The sequence below is a fragment of the Dasypus novemcinctus genome, chromosome 22, assembly GCF_030445035.2.
Source record: "Dasypus novemcinctus isolate mDasNov1 chromosome 22, mDasNov1.1.hap2, whole genome shotgun sequence".
Lineage (NCBI taxonomy): Eukaryota > Metazoa > Chordata > Mammalia > Cingulata > Dasypodidae > Dasypus > Dasypus novemcinctus.
This window is the reverse complement of record NC_080694.1, coordinates 29,428,675-29,436,037: the sequence shown is the minus strand read 5'-3', so window position 1 is coordinate 29,436,037 and position 7,363 is coordinate 29,428,675. Positions and strand designations below refer to the sequence as shown.

Here is a 7,363-nt window from a genome sequence, read left to right as displayed (position 1 = left end):
CATATAGAAAGGCGTGCTTATGGCTCATTCTTGATTTCCCTCCAAGGGGCAGAGCCCCAGTCACTTCCTACCTCCAGGCCCCTCTCCGGCCCTTGTTCAGTCAGCCCTGGAAGGTGGGACTGCTTATCAGACCGGCAAATTCAAAAAGGAGACACTGAGTCTTCTGGCTCACTCTGCCCTTCTCTGTCTTGGGCCTGGCCCGCAGGGCCAGGGGTTCTGCTCTGCTCTTCACCACATTCGAGATTCAGAAGGTACAAGCCCCACTGTGCAGTCCTCAGCGGTACTTTCCATCAGTGACACCCTATCAAGGAGCAATCTACAATCCACCTTAGGGTGCTATGGAAAGGGACTCCTCAAAGGTACAAACAAAATGGTGTAGCATGAACTCTCTTACTTATTCTGAAAATCCAGATGAATTTTATATTCTCTCGATAAAGAAGCATTGAACAACTTCAGACACCAAGAGTCCTGGCTTTTTCACTATTATCACATGATGGCCATCAACTCACTGGCAGTATCATAGGTACCATGGACTCAAAATGTAAACCCCACTTAATAAGTGAAACTATTTACAGTTGTTCAAAACCTATTGCTTACAGGAAGAAAATAAATGAAGTGTGTGTTGGCAGAAGGTCGGGAACCCTTCCGTTCCACCCCTCTCCTGTTTCAATGGCCAGCAGAGACAGGTACCTTGTCAGATGGTCCCAGAAGTCCCCTTCCTTCCTTCCTCCATCCAGTCCTTCCACATGCTAGAAGCCAGGCAGAGGGGTACCTCGGATTCAAGAGACATCCCGGGGGGCAGGCTGAGGGCCATGGTTGCTTCAACTGGAAACTATGCTTCTATGTGTGAAGTGAAGCTCATGAGACTCAAGAGGCCTCCCACTAGTACTCCAGCGAGAGTTGACCAGAACTGGGGACTCACCTGGGCACCACTGATATTGGGTGGCTAGGAGAAGAGGAAGGAGGCATTTTTTGGGATTATTTTACACACCATTAACTTCCTTTCCAAGGGAATCTGTGTTCCACATTATGGGTTGAGCTGTGTACCCCAAAAAGATACCTTGAAGTCCTAATCCCAGGTACCTGGGAACATGAACTTTTTGCAAAAGCATTATTGCAAGCAGAATCATTTAAACTGAATGAGGCCGACTGCAGTGGGTGGACCTTTAGTCCAGGATGGCTGGTGTCTTTAGAAGGGGGGTGTGGGCACAGATAGAAGGGGAGGGCGCAATGGGAAGAGAGACTGAGCAGGCCATAGGGTGAATGAGGAGGCACTGAAAACCCAAGGCTTGCTGGCCAAGGGACAGGTGCCCCAGAGGCCAGGACTGACACACCAGCACGGCCCATGCACTTGAAGCATCAGTCTGCAGGGCTGAGAGAGCGGTTCCTGGTGTTTTTAGCCACCTAGTTCGTGGCACTTGTGACAGCAGCCTGAGAAAAGTGAGGTGTCCCTCTTCTGGCAGTCCCATCCCTCCAGGAGGGCTGAGGGATAGCCCAGGTGCCCAGCTGTCCTCCAGGCTGAGAGTCTCCAACCAAGGCTTTTATCTAATCAGATGCCCTGAGGAACGCCCTGGGGAAAGACAGAAACAATGTTGAAAAGAAAGGAATGGGTGACCTGGACAACTCTGAACACCCTTCTCTTCCTTCCTTCCACCCTCTCTTGGGTGCTTCGGCTGCTTAGACCCCTGAGCTCTTCCCACCACGCACACCTTCCCAAAGGGGCCGGGCCAGACGGTGCAGACCTATTCCTGGTTGTTGGTGGGTGGGAAGGCGGCCCGAGGGTTCCCGTGGTGGCACAGGACCGTCCATTAGCCTGGCTGCTTATTCACAGCCCCGGGAACCACCGCACATACTGCTCAGGGGGATGCATCCTGAACGCTCCCTTTCTAGACTCTTCGAGCACCCCCGGATTGCCGCGGGGCCCCTCCAGCTCTGGGGGGAAGGGGTGCCTCTGTGTCTCTCAGTACTAGAAGCTCTGCTCTTTCGGGTCCAGGTGCCCCTCCCAGCGACCCCGCCAAGCAGCCCCTGCCCCCTCCACCCCCGGGCGCCCCATGGAGTCTTCCTGGTGAGCACTCCCTCCTTGCCCCCCACCCCCCCACCGTCACTTAACCTCCCCGGTAGCCCTTTCCCACTATGATGTCCTGCTCCCACCCCCACAGAAGCATCCCGCACCCTGCCCGGGCCCCGCACTCACGCCCTGCCTGGCCCCCAGACCCCTTCCACGCGGTGCCGCTGGGTGTCCAGTCCCCGCTCCGGGTGACACAGCCCCGCCCCAGCCCCTCCCTGGCAGGGGACCCCTGCCCCCAGCCCCGCCTCACCCCAGCCGCTCGATGCGGCCCCTCCCGTCTCACCCTGGCCTGGCGGGAGAAGTAGCTGCGCTCCTCGGGGTCCAGGCGCCGCGACGGGAAGTAGCTGAAGGCGGACAGCGCCGAGGTGGGCGGCGGCCGGGGCTTGCCCCGCAGCGTGGCGGCGGCGATCTCCTCGTCCCCCAGGCCGCCCCCATCCAGCTTCTCCGCCCAGGCCAGGTCGGTCCCACCCGGCCAGGGGCCCCGCCCGAGTTCGCCTGCCCGGCTTCCCGGCGCCCGCGTTCGGCAGTTGCCGGGAAACCGCATCCTCACGTCACAAAGCTGGGCGGGGAGCGCAGGGCTGGGGCGCAGGGCCGAGGGCGCAGGCGGGATGGGGATGGGACCGTGCCCTCCCGTCTCCTTGCGGGTCCCTGGAGCGCCCACTTGGGACGCGAGGAGCCGCGTCTGCTGGACTGGCGGCCTGCGCCGGCTTGCCCTTGCCCTTGCCCTTGAGCTCCGGGAGGGTCCCAAGCCGGCTGTCTGGAAGAAGTGCAGGCCACCCGCGCGCTGCCTCTGAAACCCTCCAGGAGCCGCGGAACAGTAGTGGAAGAAACAGGTGGAATTCATTGCCATCGTATATTAACTCTGTGTCCGCAGCAGCATCGTGTCAACGTGCAACGAATCAGTTTTCAGCGCCTCGGTCACCACGAGGGGTCACCGCTCACGGTACTGGCAGGTGCGCACGAATCGAATCCAGCCAAGTAATATCTGGGAAAACTGAGCTGTTCAGCAGCGCTCTGCTGTTTCTTGAGTCAAATGCTGGTTCAAGAGGTGCGTTCCTTTTGTCGAAAATTCACTTAATTCTAAAGCCTCGAATGTGTGTGTGTGTATCAGTAAAAAGGAAAAGGGGAACAAAACTGGCCTTGGGAATACTTTAACCAGGGCGGCTCTACGAAGACCGGCTTGAAACATAAATGATAATGAGGAGCCAGACTTGTGAAATCTGGGGAACAGTGGGTCATTCCAGGCAGAGGGAAGAGCATCTGTGGTGGCCCTGAGGCCGAGCCCATTGATGTGCAGGCGGCAGAAAGGGAGGAGAAGGGGTAGGCAGCAGGGAGTGCAAGTGGACAGGCAGGCAGGGGAGGGGTAGCTCTCAGGCCAGGACCAACGAGCACCGCTCTCAAGGGGCTTCTTGCCTGCAGGTCCTTGATTCAGGCAGAGGTTTTAGAGATTTTTCAGTACCATGTCCTTGATGCTAATTAACAAAAACAGTAACCACACATTCACAGTGGCACCCCTAGAAGTAGAGGACCCTAGAAGTATGGTACCCCTAGAAGTACAGCACACTAGCAGAAGGGAACCCTAGAATTATGGCACCCCTAGAAGTATGACCGAGCAAGCCAGTCTGTGCTTCTCCTACCCTTCCTTACATGTACCCTCACCAAAAGCTGTGTCAATAAAATTTGACTGGAAAAGAAAGCACCCTAGCACCTCTATGAGAAGCGATTATAGCACCTGCCATTGACTAAGCATTCCCTTCACTGTTTGCCAGGTGCTGCCCTAAGCAATTCCATGGCATGTTTCATTGACTCTCCTACAATATTTAGACTACACTTGTTGGAAATTTTGGGGATATCTCAGCCTCCAGAGGTGCTCAGTTCACCAATGAGCCAAAATCCCTTCTGGATTTGTGGCCGAAGCCCTTGTGGTATGGAGTATTTTTGGAGGGAACTGACTGCTCTTCTTCCCCAGGACTATCTCAACTACACTGATTTCTGCTCCTCCCTAGTCTTCCTTCCATCTGACAAGCATTCCCCAAGTTCCCTATGCACCAGCCTACGAAGGCTTGGAAGGCAGCAACTTTAGGACCACACACTCCACAGGCACCTCTCCCAGCAGCACCATCCCTCTGCTTCCAGGCCTGGCTCAGGCAAAGTGCTTCTTCACTGGGAGGAAGGTAAGCAGTGCAAGAGAAACTACTCCCCTTTTGCTCAGCTGGAATTGTCACTGTACCTTTCTGCAGATACTGCTCTGCCCAGCAATTACAGGATCCAGGGACCATCCAGAGTTTCAAGGGTGGCCAATAAATCTACTAAGTTTTGCTGCCCCCTACTGACCGGAGAATACCTCCATTGCTTAAGAGGTGATGCTCACAAGTACAGCTCTTTTTAATCATTTTCCTTTCTCTGCTTTAATTTTGAAGACTAATGGCAAGAAGATGCTGTGTTCAAAATTATCTTCAAATGCATGGCTCCAATACTTCCAACAGGGACACTGGGAAATGTTTTGCTAATCTCTAACCATTTATGTGAATGTCACCTCAAATTCTTCAGGGTCATCATCAGAGACCAGTGCTACGCAGTGAATACTAAAATGGTTTGAATCTTGGTTTCACTTGCTACTAGATGTCACCTGCTTTGTCTAACACCACTACAGAGTTGGTGGGCAGAGTATATGAGGAAGTCAGATGGCCCCAGCATTATCGCCCATTTGGCTTGTGTCTATAGAAACATTAGAATTAGATATACATGAGGATTCGGGTCGTAAGGACTGGACTTTGAAATCTAACAACTTGTCAAATCCCTGCTCTTGTAGTGGGATGGTTAGTGAACGCAGCAGTCATGTACTCAGTAGCTTAAATTTTTCATAACAAGCACATGCATTCTTGCAGGATGAAACATTTTAAGCAGTTGCAGAGGGAGCGCCAGCCCCGTGGATTGACTTTGCTTCATGCTTTGCACAGTGTGCTGCAGCCGGCGCCATGTCTCAGATGCTCCCCATCCATGGCAGCCTGCAACTCAGGAACCCACCCAAGGGCCTCCTCTCACTCCCTGGGCTGGCCAGAAGTCTCCTGCACTCCCGCAGAGGTTTGCACATGCTTCCAGAATGCTGGCTGCACATCACTGGAATGTGGACTCACTTATCTCTTTGTCCCACACAACTGCTAAGGCAAGCACAGGGGATCTTTTCTCCTTTACCCTAGAGCACTTAGCACAACACCTGCAAGTGGGAATCCCTTATATGATAGATATGTGAAGTGGGCAGGGGTAGGCCAGATGAGGCAAGGGCTCCATGGAGGAGGGAACTGAAAGAGCAATGCAGGAAAAGGCCATGATGGATGAGGACCTGAGTGGAGAGGGTGGAAGAATGTTCTAGGCTGCACGTTTTCTTCACATTATTCACAACCACATTACCAATGTGCATGGCAATGTAATCAGGTCTCCCCTCTTTAAACTCTAAACTCAGGGTTTACTTTCATACCAAGGGTGAGCTGAGAAACAAGGAGGATGGACTAGAGTTGTGGGTTGGTGGGGGAGGGCTGCAAGGTGGGGCAGAGAAGGACAAGAGAGCTCACAGAAGACAGAAGTGACACTGGGCTTGGTCTCGGTAGCAAAGAGGGACTGTGGAAGGGTTTCTGAGGCATAGAATGATCCAGAACAGGGCTCAGGCCCAAAGCCATGAACTGCATGAACTGTAAGTAAGTACTGCTAAGAACTGTAAATGAGACCAGACCACTTCACATGTTTCCAAGATGTGAGAGTCCTTTCAGCCTGGCCCCCAGGTGAGTGGCAATTCACTTGGGCATATGAACACATCCGAATCGATTGCATCTCTCTCCCGGTCAATCTTTAATTTGCTTCTATATGTCTCATTCCTTCTCTGCAAAGAAGCATAACATTTTAAAGGGAACTTAGAGCTCTAGAACTCATAGAGTTTCAATAACCTATGCTAAAGATAAAAAAAAAACCTTAAAAAGTAAAGATAAAGAGATCTAAAAAGTTACATGTGATGGTTAATCACCATCCAATTGGTGCCGAGTCATTGGATGATGCAAGCCCTGGCCTGCCACTGTGAGAACATTCTGTCGGTGACTTTAGATTATTAGACAGTTGGTTGCATCTAAGGCTGGTTACATCCACAAACAAGGGTGACTGCCTTCAGCAAGGAGGGGAGTCCCATCACCCCAGCAGCTGGAGGTCTTAAAGCAACACCAAGTCTCTCAGCAGTCACAACTCCTTTCTCTACTTCTCCAGCTTCTCCCGAGGAAGTCATCTCCTGTGCTGTTTCCAATGCATGGCCTGCCCTAGGAAATCTGAACTTGCCTATCCCTAGGGTCACTAAGCCAATTCTACTAACAAATCCCTTCCTATTTACATATGGCCCCATATCCTATTGGCTGTTTCTTCAGAGAACCCTAATACTGGTAGAAATGCAGACATTACTAGCTAATATGTCCTGTGATTACTTTGTGGTGGGCCTTTTGCTAAATGTTTTTATGTGTATTAACTCATTTCATCCTTATTTTCTGATTAGCCATTTGGAAATGAGGCCCGAGGTTATACAGTTTGCAAGAGAGGTTGAAATCAACCCCACGTTCCTGACTCCTGAACACAGATTCTCAGTCCTCTGCTGCATCGCTGCTCAGACCAGGTTCAAGTCTCATCTTCACCCGTGGTTCTGTACCCAAGGCACGCATTGACCATCTCTGAGCTTTGGAGAGGGAACACTGCCCAAGTCCAAGGCCCCTGGAAGTCATACAGGCCTGTGTTCAAGTGCTTAGCATGGAGCTCGGCACAGAGCAGGTGAAAAGTAAATGGCAGCTACTTCCCTGTTCAAGGTCCCAGAAATAGCCGGAGGTAGAAACCCAGTCTCGTAACTCTGCAGCCCTTTCCACACCTGCCTGCCTTGTCTCACTCTCCCCTTAAGCTTTAACCTGAGCGTAATGGGCATCTGTACTTCACTAAATACAATGTAATTCACTCATGATTTACATTTTAGAAGATTTCCCCCACAATCAAATCTGCCCCCTCACAACCCTCCCTAAATTTACTTTACTTCATTGTACATTTAAAATAAAAGCTCCTGAATACATATATATTTAAGATTTTATTTTAATTGACTCCCCCAGTTGTTTGCACTTGCTGTCTGCTCATCTTCTTTTTAGGAGGCACTGGGAACAGAACCTGGGGCCTCCCATGTGGGAGGGAGGCACCTAATTACTCAAACCACCTCTGCTTCATTTGATATGTCTCATTGTGTTTCTTCACTGTGTCTCTTAGTTACATCACTCACTGCAT

At 51.7% G+C, this 7,363-nt stretch overlaps 1 long non-coding RNA gene across 1 annotated transcript; it reads left to right on the top strand.

Annotated features, from left to right (window-relative positions):
* Positions 1 to 2,847: 2,847 nt before the first annotated feature.
* Positions 2,848 to 7,161, top strand: LOC139437379 (uncharacterized). The gene is made up of 2 exons (XR_011647136.1): positions 2,848 to 3,116; positions 6,600 to 7,161. It is a non-coding gene; the product is annotated as an uncharacterized lncRNA (long non-coding RNA).
* The last annotated feature ends 202 nt before the right edge of the window (positions 7,162 to 7,363 follow it).